A 15,573-nucleotide genomic window follows, 5' to 3' on the forward strand; every position below is an offset into this window, starting at 1 on the left:
CATCTTTTTCATGTTCCTTGCTGACGTTGTTTCTGAAATTATTCTGCGACGCTATTGTGTTGTATCATCGATAATTTCGCTGAGACATAATTGTTGCGAGATTCTAATCCTACATCTTGCATCTTCTCATATCTTCTCTGCAAAGTAGAGAATGATGTGAGAAATGCCGCAACTGCTTATCTTTTCATATTCTGCATTTATCACACGTATTCTTTCTTCCATTTATTTCTCGACACGTCTTTTGTAACCATTACTTTTTAACCGCTTAAATCTTTCCGTATTAACCGTGTTTATTTTCTCGAGGAAAAATTCCCTCTATATATATTTCTTTTCACTCTCTTCTTCTTTCCTTTTATTCTCTCTGCAACTTCATCGTTCTTCTGCAAATTCCATTATTGCAACTTTTCTTCTTTCCTCTTCAACCTTTTTAAGTTCTTCTTCATCTTCATACTAGATCTTCATAGTTTGTGATCTTCTTCGAGACAATCTCCCTGCTATCATTTTTCATGGATTCATCAAGGTTAGTCTTCTCTTTTCTTCCTTATGAGTTTTGCAGAAATTGATATATTTGAAATTAATATTGTTTATTGCCTTATTTGATGTTGTTTATGTGATTCCCATACTCTTTTTATTTCAGCAAAAGCGGCTCCAACACTAAATTTACAGTTCAGAACCCTAACAATCCCAAATCACAGCATAAGGTTGTCGCACATAAAAGAAAGTCTACGAATGAGAAGGTAGTAAGAAACACTATCTTTTTCTAATAACAATATTGTTGCCTCTGTTTCTTATCTAGATTGTAATTCGCAGGGTGATAAAGATCTTCATAAACCTCACAAGAAATCTCGCCACCTCAAGACTGTTCCAACTTCTGTTCCCTTCCACCTACTCATTTCTTCCAAATCTCCTGCGACATCTTCGTAAGATAAACCGTTATCTCCAATTCGTGAAAATGCTGCCTCTCATTTCATTTCTTCCAAATCTCCTGCGACATCTTCGCAAGATAAACCTTTATCTCCAACTCGCAAAAATGCTTCCTCTGATTTCATTTCTCCAGTTGATCTTTCTATGATTGAAATTCCCCTTGTGTATCCTTCTGCGAATGAAACCTCTTCTCTTCCCATTGAGAATGTTTCTCAACCTTCTATCTCTACTAGTTCTCTACCCAAGTCTCTTCCTCTGTCGAAAGAAACCGTGGAAGGGATAGATATTACTTTCAAGGTTTTATCTGAGATTATGGATGATGGCAAGAAGTCTTCTACTGATCCCATCAAGTCTAATGTTTGCGAAATTCTGAGCAAGCATTTGGGTTCTGACAAAGCTGCTTCGCAGACAGCTTTAGAAAAAGAATGTAATGCTCTTCGTCTTGAAAATCAGAAACTTCAGAATGTTATGCTGGATCGTGACAATCTTCGCAAGAAGAATGATGAATTAAGAGGTATGATTTCCTTATCTATGTCTTTAATTTGCATTTTCGAGGGTTTTATCCTTCCCCTGTTTAATTATCCTTTAAATCCCTCTTTCGCATGTTAAGCATTAAATCAGAAACGAATAATGGAGAGATATCAATTTGAATATGATGTTGAAGAAGCCCGTGTTGATAAAGAAATCTTGATGGATCAATATAACCAATTAGATAACCTCTATTCATATTCTCTTGATCAAATAAATAATCTTACCAATGAAAATACCCAATTAGTTCAAAGACAAGATCTATTAAGTAATGAAGTATCTCGTCTTTTTTATTCTTTAACCAAAGCTCATTTAGGGATGGAAACTTTATCATATGAGAATAAAACCTTATCTCAAGAGAAGCGAACTTATTTAAACAAGATGGCGATATCTTCGCAACAACTTAGTATTCTCCAAAAAGTATGTGCTGACCAAGAGAAATCTCTTCGCTCTTTGAGAAATGAACTTAAAGAAGTAACAAAATCATATATCGCTGAAAGAGATACACTCATTCAAAGTAGAATAACTTTAAGTGTGAAGGAAAATCAGCTTAAAGAACAATATTCCAAATTAGAAGAATCTTATTCTTCTCTTGCGAAGAAAAATGCCTTTCTTGTTTCTAAAGAGAAAAATCTTCAGTCTCGACTTAAAGGTTTAGTTGGAGATAAATTTGATGACGCAATGGACTATTGGGAGAATAGTTTTCTATCATTGATTCAACACCTTATTTCGCAAAAGGAAGGTAGTCATAATAGTTTGACTACCTTAATTATCTTTTCTTTGTCATATCTCTCTGAATTCCTTATCTTAACAAAATTTTGTATTCTATTTTTCGCAGAGTCTGAGAAGAATCTTCATTCTTCTATTTCTGATTTGGAGGCTAAATATGCTAAAATTCGCAAAGAGAATGCCTTGCTCGTCTCTACCCTTACTGGTTCTCGCGACCGAGCAGAAAGAAGACTTGATTATCTTGCTTATTTTAAAGATATTCAAGATAGGAATCATCAAAGAGCACTTCTTCGCCAAGTTCATCTCCGGGCTGAAGTCCTTGTAAATGACATCTTACTTTCCAACTCTCTTCCTCCTACATCAATTGATCCTCTAGAAGTAGATGATGATGAAGTTCCTCGTCCTGCTGATAGTGATTATGATTACGAAAGCGGTGCGGAGGATAATTTCCTGGAAGATGAAGAAGAGGTTCCTTCTAAAGAAGTATCTACTGGTGTTAATCAGAATGAGAAAGAAATTTCTCCTGAAGAAGTAATTGCTGGCGATAATCAAGATGCTAGTCATGGCGAAGATCAAAGCCGAAATGAAGGAGAAGCTTGCGAGAATGGTGGCGAAGAATTTCTGTCATCTCCTGCTACTGATATTAATATTGAATCTTGAGCTTCTTATCTAGCTTTGTTTTCTTGAACTGTCTTATTTTTATCACTTTTGAGAGTTACATTTTTCAATAACTTTGAAGTCAACTTTTCCTTTTAATATTTTGTTGATAAGAAAGATAATGCTTCTTGTGTATCGATTCTCATACTTGCCTCTCATTATCTTTCTTGCAAAAAATAATCTGTTATGAATGCTTATCATTAATTTGTTTTATCATATGGTCTTATTTCGCCTTCCTAATTAAAGGTCTTATTATGACATCTCTTGTCATTGCGACAAAATCGCAGGACGTCCTTGCACTTTCATACAAAAACCCATTGATCTTGTCTTAACCTTTTCTTTTGTATTATGGCCTCTTCAGGAATGTTGCGACAATATGACAGGCCTAAATATTCTTGCGAAAATAAAGCCCCATGACATCGCCGTCTTGCGAAGAAATCGCAGGACGTCTTCGCACTTTCATGCGAAAACCCATTGATCTCGTCTTATCTTTTTCTTTTGTATTATTGTCTCTTCAGGATTGTTGCACAAATATGACAAGCCTTAATATCCTTGCGAATAAAAAGCCTCATGACATTTGCGTCTTAAGACACTTATCATCTCCCTAATGGAGGGTGCCGCCCTTATCTCCCTCCTGGTTGCCCCTTCAAGGAGGCGTACTTCTACCATACAAGGTTAGCTCCTCCCATCCAGTCTTAACAACAACCAGTTGCTTTCGCAGCCTCTTATCCCTTTTTCCTATAGGGCTTATGGTTACGAGACTGCACCCTAAGTGGGGTTTTCTTCAGGCCGAGTGCAGTATAAGCCAAGACTTGTCAAGAATGGCAAGGACGCTTCAAACGCCCCCGGCACCTTTGAATCAACCGTGTACCTCGGCGCCTTGATCAGATTCTGCACTCCTTGGGAGAGTCCTTATTACCTAAATCGCCCAACCTAAGTCATATGCTTAAGTTGAGAATCCAAGGTGCCTCTCCCGGATGGGCTTTATTGACCCCAAATCTCCATGACTTAGGTTCCGGTGGCGGTGTAGCCTTTCCCTGAGCCATGTAACAGGTACCCCCTAATATGACGTACTTTAGGTCTTACATTTGCCTCTTGTGAAATTTTATTCGCGAACTAGGGTGTACGCCATAAAGTTTCACCCCTTTCTTTTATGTCATTGTTTCTGTGGTTATCTCTGCGACAATTTCGCACATCATGATCTTCTTTTGATATGAGTAATTCTGCAATTATTCTTTCAGAATTCATAACTTCTCAAAGCTTCTTACTGATAATATCTTTTCAAATACAACCTATTCCATGGTCTGTCTAATCTATGACCAACATCTCTCCCTTCTGGATCCATTAATCTATAAGCTCCTGTTCCAACTATCTCCTTAATGATGTAAGGTCCATCCCATTTTTTCGCTAATTTTCCACCATTTTCTCGCTGATATATTGGTGTTTCTCGCATAACTAAATCTCCTGGTTGAAATTCATGTATTTTGACACGTTTATTATATTCTCGAGCTAATCTTCGCTGATAATTCTCCATATGTTGTAAAGCTTTTTCTCTTCTTTCTTCTAATTCATCAAGTTTGTTTAAAATTAAACCCGCATTAAGATTTTTCTCCCAAGCTTCTCTTTTTGTTGTCGGAATAACAACTTCTGTTGGTAACACCGCTTCAACTCCGTATGTTAAACAAAAAGGTGACATTCCAGTAGCTTCTCTTCTAGTTGTATTATAAGCCCATACTGCATTATGTACTTGTTCGCACCATGATCTGTGATGTCCTTCCAATTTCTTCTTTAATATATCTGCAATTGTTTTATTTGTTGCTTCTACTTGCCCATTATCTTGTGGATACAAAGGAGTGGACTTTCCACATTTTATCTTGAATGCATTAAGTAACATTTCTATATTCTGCCCCTCAAACTGTTTCCCATTATCAGATACCAACTGTGCAGGAATTCCAAATCTGCAAATGATATTTTCGAATATGAATGTAAAGATATCTTTGTCGCGAATATGTTGTACTGCCTTCACTTCTGTCCATTTTGTGAAATAATCTGTTGCGACTATTAAGTATCTTCTTTGTCCAGTTCCTGGTAAAAATGGCCCCACAATGTCTAAGCCCCATTTTCCAAAGGGCCATACACTGGTTGAAGATGACAATGGTGCTCCTGGTGCATGTATTTCTTTCCATGTCGCTGACAATCTTCGCAACGTCTTGATATTTGTTTTGCATCTTCATGCATGTATGGCCAATAATAACCTTGCATTTTTGCTCTATGTGCCAAAGATCTTCCTCCACTATGATTGCCAGCATCTCCACTATGTAACATTTTCAGCACCTTTTCTCCTTCCTCTCGTGTCAAACATCTGAGTGATGGTCCACTAAAGGATTTTCGGTATAGCAACCCATCTCTTAATTCATAATTCGTTGCTCGGCTTTTTAACTTGTGTGTTTCCAATCTATTTCTTGGTGTTTCTCCTTTCGCCAAATATGTGAAGTTCCATTCTCCAGTCTGCGACATTATTTGTTGTTCTTCTTTTTCATTATCTATCATCATCACATCCACATCTTCCTCTTCTTTATTTATTGATGGTGACAGAAGTGTTTGTATTTTTATGCATCTCGCAGTTGGATCTGTCATCATGCTTGAGATGAAAGCAAAAGCGTCTGCGAGTCTATTATCCTTTCTTGAAATGTGCCTCCATTTTATCTTTGGGATTTTCGCTGATAATTCTTCAACCAGCTTCTTGTATTTCTTCAAGGATGGTTCATTTGTAGTATACTCTCCTTTTATTTGGCGAATAACTAGCTGCGAATCACTAGTGATCCTGGCATTTTCTAGTTTCATTTCTATTGCGAATTTTAAGCATGTATCACACTTCATATTCTGTTTCATTATTAGTGGATGCAAATTCCAATCTGAATGAAAAAGCCATCTTTATTCCTTCTGGCGAAATTAAAACAATTCCAACTCCATTTCCTTCTCCATTTGATGATCCATCTACCAATATTTCCCATCTATTTGGTTCTGTTAATAAATCTTTTGGATCTCCATGTTCTTCTTCTACATCCATCATTTCTTCTACTGCTTCATCTTCTTCTAAAGGAAATTCTGCCAAGAAATCCGCAACAACTTGTGATTTTGGTGAAGACAAAATTTCATATTTAATATCAAAGTGGCCTACTTGTGCATTCCATCTCTCTACCCTTCCTGATCTTTTAGAATTCTTCATCACTGATTCAATTGGTACTTTTGTTAATACCTTTATCTTGTGTGCTTGAAAGTATATGCGGAGCTTAAATGATGCATAACAATGCTAAGATTAACTTTTCAATCTTTGAGTAATTCTTCTCAGTATTAAAAGTTTTGCTAATGTAATAAATGGGTTTCTCCACTCCTGCGTCTACTCGCAATAACAAACACTTAATGCATGCGACGTTGTCGCAAGGTAAATCAATAATTCTTCTCCTGGTTCTGCCTTTTGTAAAATAGTTGTATTCATAAGATGTTCTTTGATTCCTTGAAAAGCCTTTTCACATTCATCACTCCATTTAAATTTTGCACCCTTCTTGAGTATATCGAAAAAATATTTGCATTTGTCTGATGATCGCGAAATGAATCTCCCCAGCGAAGCTAGAAGCCCATTCAACTTCTGTACATCTTTTATTGTTGCTGGTGTTGGCATGTCACGAACTGCTTGCACTTTTTCTGGATCAACCTGTATTCCTTCCTTTGATACAATGTAGCCTAAAAATTTTCCCGATGCAACTCCAATAGTACACTTCTCAGGATTCAATTTAATGTTATACTGCCGCATTTGTTCAAAAATCTCCCTCAAGTCTTGTACATGGTCTTTAGCTTCTTTACTCTTTACTAACATGTCGTCCACGTATACTTCTAATGTTTTATGTATCCATTTTGCGAACACCTTCTCTACCATTCTTTGATATGTCGCTCCCGCATTTCGCAAACCAAATGGCATTTTCGTGTAACAATATAAACCTCTAGGGGCAAAGAAAGCAGTATGTTCTTGATCTTCTTCAGCGAGAGGAATTTGGTTATACCCTTTGTACCCATCTAAAGATGATACCCTATCATTTCCCGCTGCAGATTCCACCATTTGAGGAATATGGTAACGGAAAACTATCTTTGGGGCAAGCTTTGTTCAAATCAGTGAAATCTATGCAAATCCTGATTCCCTTGTTTTTCTTTGGGACAATGACCATATTCGCTATCCATTCTGGGTATTTAGCTTCTCTTATAATTCCTGCCTCAAGCATTTTCTGTAATTCTTCTTCTATTTGGGAATGGTAAGTTGTTGCAATTTTTCTTATTCTCTGTTTAAATGGTCTCACATTTTTGTTAATCTCCAATTTGTGGCAAGCAATTGATGGATCTATTCCTGGTATCTCATCCATGTTTCCTGCGAAAATATCTTTATATTCTCGCAACAAGTTGACAGTTTCTTCTTCTTTCTATATCCATTTTGGTTCCAATTCTCAACATTAGAGGCTCCTCTACAGTCCCAACATTTATTTCTTTTGTTGGTTCTGCGGCAGTGTAACTGGGTTTAGGTTCTCCCATTGGTGGTTGGTTCTTTTATTGCTTTTATGGGTCTTCCCCTTCTTCCGAAATTTCGCTGGGTATTTTCCTTCTTTTGCCCTTATCATATAACTCTAAATTCTTCTTCCTTCTTTGCTTCCTTTGCCAATTTTCTGCGAGATTGTTTCTTTTTTGCTTGTTCTTCATAATGTTTTACTTCAATTTGATGACATAATTTCGCATTGTCAACATTTTCTCTAATTTCACCTATTCCATTTGGAGCGGGGAATTTAATACATTGATGCAATGTTGATACCACAACTTTTATCGCATGTATCCATGATCTTCCTAATAACATATTATATGGTGATTCCATATCCACCACGCACAATGTTACATATGTTTCGATTTCTCCAAGTGGAATTCGTACCACTATTTCTCCTTTAGGTTTTGTTGTGGATTTTCCAAATCCGTGAACAAAATATGCTGAACTGGACATTTCTTCATCTTTAAATCCTATTCCCCGGAATGCATGATAAAATATTATATCAACTGAACTTCTTGTACCGATTAAAGTTCTGTTCAACATCCATTCTCCTGTGGATTTTATTGTTGTATTCTTCTCTTTTCGTGTAATAGGCACTGTGATAACCAACAGAGATGTATGGTTCAAATTTTCTTTTGGTATTTCTTCCGCCATGAATGCAATTTTTTGCTTTTCCCAATCTTTCAAGGGTGATATTTTTTCTACCGCTATAACTTTCTTTCCTTCAAAATTTCGTTTATGTATTCTTTCTTTGACGTTTTCATGAAATTCATTGATCAAGATTTTTGTTATCATATTACACTCCAATCTTTTGCCATTTTCATTAATTCTACTCATCTTTCTTCTAACTGATTCACTGATTTATTTAATCACTTTCTTGATTTGAATATTCTCAATCAACAATCTTCAACTTTCGATCTTCAATTCCCTGTTTCTAGAGCCATTATGTAGTTGTAGGAAATCCTACACTACACCCCTCATATGATTTCATTGTTGATCAGCTCATTTTTAGGTTTACACTCTTAATTTTATTGATTAATTTTTGAATGTTCTTACAAGAAAGATAAAGAAGTCAAGAATGATATCTGCTCTGAACTTTCTCTCTCTTATTTACTTGTTTCTTACTCAAAAAGATCCCCACTTTCTTTACAACTCGAATGACTATTTATAAGGAAATACATAGTGGATGACAGCTAATCTGTCCTTTATTTTCGGATATGGTTTGCGACATTCTCGCAACCTTACAAATGTTAACTTCGCAAGCTCTCTAATTTTCTCAAGACTATCACATCTTTCTCATGTTCCTTGCTGACGTTGTTTCTGAAATTATTCTGCGACGCTATTGTGTTGTACCATCGATAATTTCGCTGAGACATAATTGTTGCGAGATTCTGATCCTACACTACATTCATTTGATCAAGAACATTTAGCACAATATTCTAAATGTCACGAGTATTGAAACTTATCATTCGAGTGTCATCATTGTGATTATATTTTGATACCTCCCTGGTTGTCCTTAGAGAAGCTTTTGGACTCCATTTAGAAATGGGTTTTACAGGAGCAACTTTGTTCTTCCTATTAATTCCTCCTGAAATCTTTGACAAATCTCTTGAGGAAACATTAGGGTAACTGAAATGTTGAAAATTCTGAGAATTAACCTTTCTCCAATTTGGAACATCAGATCTTTTCCTTACAAAGTTATCTCTCCTTTTGTTGTTTAAGCGATAATGAGAAAACTTTGTAGAAGCCTGATAAGCAAACTTTGAACTATCATTATAATAATTCTTTTGCTCATTTTTAGGACAATGATGACTTGATTTATCATAAGTAGCATTATTGAGTTCAACCAATTTTGCGGAAACGCGTGCATCTATGGATTTCTCATTCCTTTTACGGAATCTGCATCCCCTTTCCAAGTATCCTTTATTTCCACAATAAGAGCAATGCTTAGTAACACACGAAACATGAGACTTAGTGTTACCTTGTTGTGGATTTACTTTTATTGGAGTTTGACGGATTTTTCGTTTTCCACCATTTGCTGAAGATGAAGGTGCTACAAAATTTTCTTTTATGGAAGAGTAATCTTTTGTTGCAACTTTTGAAGCAATTTCTTCAGCAAATTCTTTAGGTTTTACAAATTTTGTCTCTTGTTTAGCATTCAAAGTTTGTTTACCTTTGTAGCCCAATCCTCACATATCACGAGGAACTCTAGTTGCCTTCAACATCGAGTCAAGTTTTTTTGTGTTATTATCAAATTTTTTCAAGTCCACTTTTAGACCCATGTTCTCTTTTTCCAATGTTTTTATTTTTTCAAGAGCATTATCTAGATCAACCTTAAATTTATCAATTTGAACTTTATAATCTATTTCAGATTCGGTAGAATTACTTACCTTAGTGTGTTTTAGGTTCTCCAACTCTGTATATAGTTTCCTTTCTCGATCATGACTTTCTTCGATTTGCTCTCTGTAACTTCTCATGGCTCCAAGATAATATCGCTCATCGCTGATAATTTTTATATCCTTATACAAATCATCAAGTTCCTTTTTTCAATCTTTCATTCTCTTCACGGAGATCACATTCAAGTGCCACTGGCTCTGGATTTACTTCAGTATCCTTTTCAGGTGTGCATTCAACAGTTGCAGTGAAAGTTTTGTTCTCTTGATCCTTGGAACAATTAGAGGTATCACCATTATTTTGTTCTCTATTCTCTGCACATTTCTGTGATTTTTGAGAAGGAGAAGATGCATCTTTAGAAGAACTCCTTTTCTTTTGTCTTAATAACTCTCTAAATTGTCGTGCGGTTGTATCAACACTACAATTCTCAGTCTGTGTCTCACAAGAATTTTTTGCCAATGAACTAGTCTTAATTGCAGCTTTAAGGGTAATACCCACTTCATTTTTGGATTGATACTCAAGGTCAATGATCTTTAATTTACTAACTAGAGCGCCTCTAGATAGTGTGGAAAGATCATTTGCCTTCATGATGGCATGTTTTTTAGATTCGTATCTTGGTGGTAAAGACCTTAAAATTTTACACACAATATCCTTATCTGAAATAGTTTTTCCTAAAGCGTAAGAGGCATTTACTATTTCAGAAAGTTTTTACTCAAACTCATCAAAGGTATCTTCTTCATCCATACGAAGGTTTTCCCATTTAGAAGATAGGGTTTGAAGCCTAACTTCCTTTTCAGAGGAATTCCCTTCAAATACGATATTAAGAATATCCCAAGCCTCCTGGTTACATGATGATGAAGGTCTCAAGTTAAAGCATGAATAATGGCATTCAATCCATCAGAATTTTGCTTCGAAAGAAATTTTATTCATTACTGAACTCTTTTAATTCCTTTAGTCTAAACTCAGTGGTTGAGTTGTTGACAAGTACTTTTGGGTGTTCATCCATCAATAACTAAAACCCATGTGTTAAAGTCACGAGATTGAAGAAAAGATTGCATTGCCATTTTCCACCATAGATAGTTTGAGCCATCAAACCCCGGTGGCACGTTAACTGAATCAACCATTTGATTTAAAACTTATAGGTTGGATCACTCCAAACACAGACTGTTAGATATTTTTATCGTCCTACTGTGAGTAGGGAGCATACTGTTGAACAACCGGCTCGTAGAAGGAAGATGCCACTGAAAGACCCAACAACAAGTCTTATGAACTTTGTAAGTATTTTAGAGTTGTTCTTATTATTTTAAGATCACATTATCGAATTAGTCTATTAATTGTTTGTTGTTTAATTGAAAATAGAAGGAGTATTTGAAGACCCTTGTGAAGATGATGTGTTGCGGGAGAGACAGAAGAGAGACTTTGTCGATTGAAGAGCAAACTAAGCATATTGACTATGCTAACAATGTTGACAATGAGGATACCGACGAATTGTTCAAGCAAGCTAATGCTGAACTAAAGAGGGAAGCACAAGCCAAGATGAATGCTGAAAAAAAGAGGGCTCATACCCGTGGTGGTGGTAGTAGTGGTAGTGGTCGTGATAATGCTAAACGGGTCCGTGGTCGTGGTGGTGAATGAATGCATTTCTAGTTCATTTCTTTATATTGTGGTAGACAAATGTTAAGGTTAATGGTTGGACAAATATTTTTTTTAGGTTTATGCGACGTATGTTTTTGTATTTTGGAAAAATGTTGGATATCTAGTTGTTGAATGAATGGTGTTTTTAGCTATGTTAAGTTACAACCCCGCCGACTATAAGTTAGTCGGAAATGTATTAAACAAGTACCTTGTCGGCGGTATGCAGCTGAATATACCTTCTCCTGTGTTACAAAAATCATAACGTCGGCAGGGTAAGAAAATTACTACCCTACCGACTATGTGTTAATTGGTATTGTATTAAACAAATACCTTATCGGCGGTATGCAGCTGAATATGACGTCTCTTGTGTATGAAAATTTTCATCACCGGCAGGGTAAAAAATTAAAACGCTGCCAACGGTATGTTAGTCGGCATGCTATGGAAACAAAAACCTAGCCGGCGAATTCAAAATTCAAATTTTGACAAGTACAATTGTATTGATTGACTACCATAACGGCCAAATTTGGGCACCATCCTATAAATACACTAGTTTTCTCTACGAAACAACATACACATAGTTCTATATACTCTCCAAAGCTCATATCATCATATACTCTTTCTAACTCTCCCAATACCTCTACATACAAAGCAATGGCATCATATGATTCAAATGAAGATCTATCAATCACCAAGCATGGTACGCGGAAACTCGAGTTATAAATCAGTCCTCCGTAAGGGTAGATGTCGTAACCTTTTGGGAAAGGGTATATAATAAATATAGGAAAGAGTTTGGGAATCCTAATGGAAGAAGTGTTCAACAAGTCCACGATAGGCACCAAGTCATCGAAAATGCGATACTTGCTTTTTTAGCTATCCAAAAACGGATTTTGAACGCTACCCACTTTAACTTGTCCATTGAACAATTTGTAAGTATTTTTGTGGTTTATTTTACTTAATCCATGTTGTTTAATATTCCTATTAAACACCACTAACAAAGTAAGTTTGTGTTTTGTTTTTGTAGCATGAAGTCGTGAAAGCGTGCTACTTGGAGGAAAAGGGGTAAGCATTTGTATTCGATGCAAGCTATCACTTCATGGTATCCAAGATTCCGGAGTATGCCCCGGAGATGATGGAGGGTGAATGGGACTCCGATTCCTCCGAAGAAGATTCATGGTTTTAGAAGATTTTGTGTAGGTTTTGTGGTAGACCTCTATGTAAACCACACGAGGCTATAAATCATCCACTAGGGTCGCCTAGGGATTCAAAGACTTGATGCACATGCTAAGTGCATTCGTTTTTCCAACGACAAGGAGTTAGATTTTATGTTTCAACCAATGTAGTAACAAAAATTTCATGAATAAAGTGAATTAATCCTCCCATACTTTGTTTTCTATTGGGTATAACTAAAGGTCGGCAAGGTTACATTGCCGACTATTAGACAACCGACAATGTTAGAAATTAATTATGTGCCGACTATTAGTCAGCCGGCAGGGTAAGAAATATTTATATGTCGACTATATGATAGCCGACAGTATAGAAAATATTTATATTCCAACGATAATAGATGGCCCAGGATGGTCAGCATCTTCTTTATTCATAGACCTTGCCGACCCAAGATAGTTGGCATTTTCTTCATCCGTGGACCTTGTCGGCCAAAGTTAGTCGGCATCATATTAATTCGTAGACCTTGCGGACTTTTTACATTTTCAGAATCAATTTTTTTGATTGAAATCATAAGATAAAAGGTTTAATCTATTGAATTCATAATTTCATAAGTTTTAACCTACACTCAATTAATTAAGCTAATCAAATTTTTTAGTGTTAATTACAAGGGTATATTAGCCATTTAGAAAATATAAGGTTAAGGGGTGGCTTGTTTTACTTCAAAATGACCCAGTTTTTGTCTCTTTAGGTATACCCCAATTAATCTGGATATTCCCCAATTTGGCCAGATTCATTATTCCGTAACGGCTTAGAACCCTACCCCTTCGAGTCTCCTAATGTAACACCAAATAAACCTTTCACAATCCTTCATTCTCAGAAAATTGTCTATATTGAACCTAGAGAAAAATGCTTTTGAGCACAACACTAAACCCTAATTCTCTGACTAGGGTTATAGTGTTACACCAAAATCTGTTTTTTGAAGGATTACAACAACGAGATTCAAAAAATTGAGCAAGAACTGAGCAAGGTATATAGAATCAAATCCTAAAAGCGTTCTTAGTTTCCTTTTCGTTTTTTGCTTTTCTTTGATCTGTTAGGATTTAAAAATTCATATATTTGTTGTTGTAGGGATTGGGGTCAAGAATGGGAAGTAGAAACACAGTGTTTGGACTAAGGATAACAAGAGCAGGAGATCGAGAAAAATGGGAACTTAACCGCTCATGACTTGTTTATGTTCTTGGTAAAACTATTCACAACGGCCTGACTTTTGTATTGGTATGACTTTTATTTGTGAAACCGATCTTAAGTAATCACCTGAGATGGTATGATCGATTTAGTGTTATTGGTATGACCAACTCTAGGCAAAGGGGAACCGATCCTATGAAGAGGTGCAACCGATCACAAGAGGGGAATCGATCCTTGTATGAGGTGCAACAAGTTTTTACTAGAAAGGGGAACCGATCCTATGAACATGTGCAACAAGTTTTTAGTGAAAGGGGAACCGATCCTATGGACATGTGCAAAAAATACAAGTAGTTACCATAAGTATGTGGGGAACAGATCCTAGTACCTAGTCAACCGAATTTTTGGAAAGCTAGTGTTACTATGCACAATACTCACATGGAGGTAGAACCGAAACTTGTTTTGGTAGAACCGTGAAACCCATGATTTGTGATTTAGTATTCTTAATCAATCACATAGTTCTTGAAAGTCAGATGAACCAATTCTAAACTTGTTTGGAAGTGTGGCAAATCGATTTCAAGATTGTAAGTATGAATGAGGACTTACAAACTAAAGATGTCGACATACTTTGAACATGTGCAGTAACGCTTATCTTTAACTGTTCAAAGATATTCCTTAATAGTTAAAGGAAAATCCCAGGATCGAAAAATAAGTTGAGAATCTTTTAATTAAGGTTTTTAATTTTATTTTTGGAAAATGAAAATTAGTAATGTGCATTTACTAATTGGAGATTTTCTAAGAGATTTTCGGTCAATGTTTGGACAAAGCATTTCCAGGAATTATGGAAACCGAATTTGGAATATATTGCATATCTTGAGAATATTTTCGGTTTTGGAAATTCCTTGGTGTCCAAACTTCCTTGGTCTATAAATATCAAAGTTTACATTTCTAGCAAACTAATCCCCAGAGCCAGCAAAACTACCTCAGTTGTGTTGTTACTGGTGGAGCCGCCTATTCGGAGAGGAAAGTAACCTAATTAGGCGAAATCTCTTACGGCCGCTCGGTTTAAAGACTTCTTTGGGATTGAGAAGCTCTATTAGTACCGTTGGTGGGAAACTAGATAATTGCGGTTTATCTTTTGTTTTCGATTGATTTGATTGACTAACGATAGTTGAACTTTGATTGCACCTAGTTTGTTTATGTTGTGAATCTTCTCTTCTGATATAAGACTCACTCAAACTAGATCGAAGTTTCGACGGGGATCTTTAGACTGTTTGTAGATCTAAAGACGTCTTGTGATAATCCATTGTTAACAGACTCCGTTCTGTGCGTGATTTATCACAAGAGATTCTTGATTGTGTGCAGGTGCTAATTGAGGATCTAAGAAGATTTGAAGACAAAGAAGACTTTGAAGATTTCTGATTTGGGTTCATAATCTTTGGTGTGCACAATACTTGTTTCGGTAAAAGAGGATCCAACTATAATCGGTTTATCCTTGTGGTAGATTGGATTGATTAGTTGTGTAGATCGACATCAATACGTTTCTTTGTGATTCAAAGTATTGATTGCAAAATCTTAACAATTACTTTGGTAGTTGTTGATAAGTTAGATCCAACAACCTGACAAAGGAGTTTATTGGGATAAACAGAAGAGCCTTTTTTCGAACTCGCATCACTTGGTTGGAAAGAGTTGATACCAAACAGATTTGTTGTTCCTTTACTGTTTGGAATATGAACCAAAAGAATGGTTCCAAATATGTGACTTATTACAAGTTG

The sequence above is a fragment of the Papaver somniferum genome, chromosome 7 (assembly GCF_003573695.1).
Source record: "Papaver somniferum cultivar HN1 chromosome 7, ASM357369v1, whole genome shotgun sequence".
Taxonomy (NCBI): Eukaryota; Viridiplantae; Streptophyta; class Magnoliopsida; order Ranunculales; family Papaveraceae; genus Papaver; species Papaver somniferum.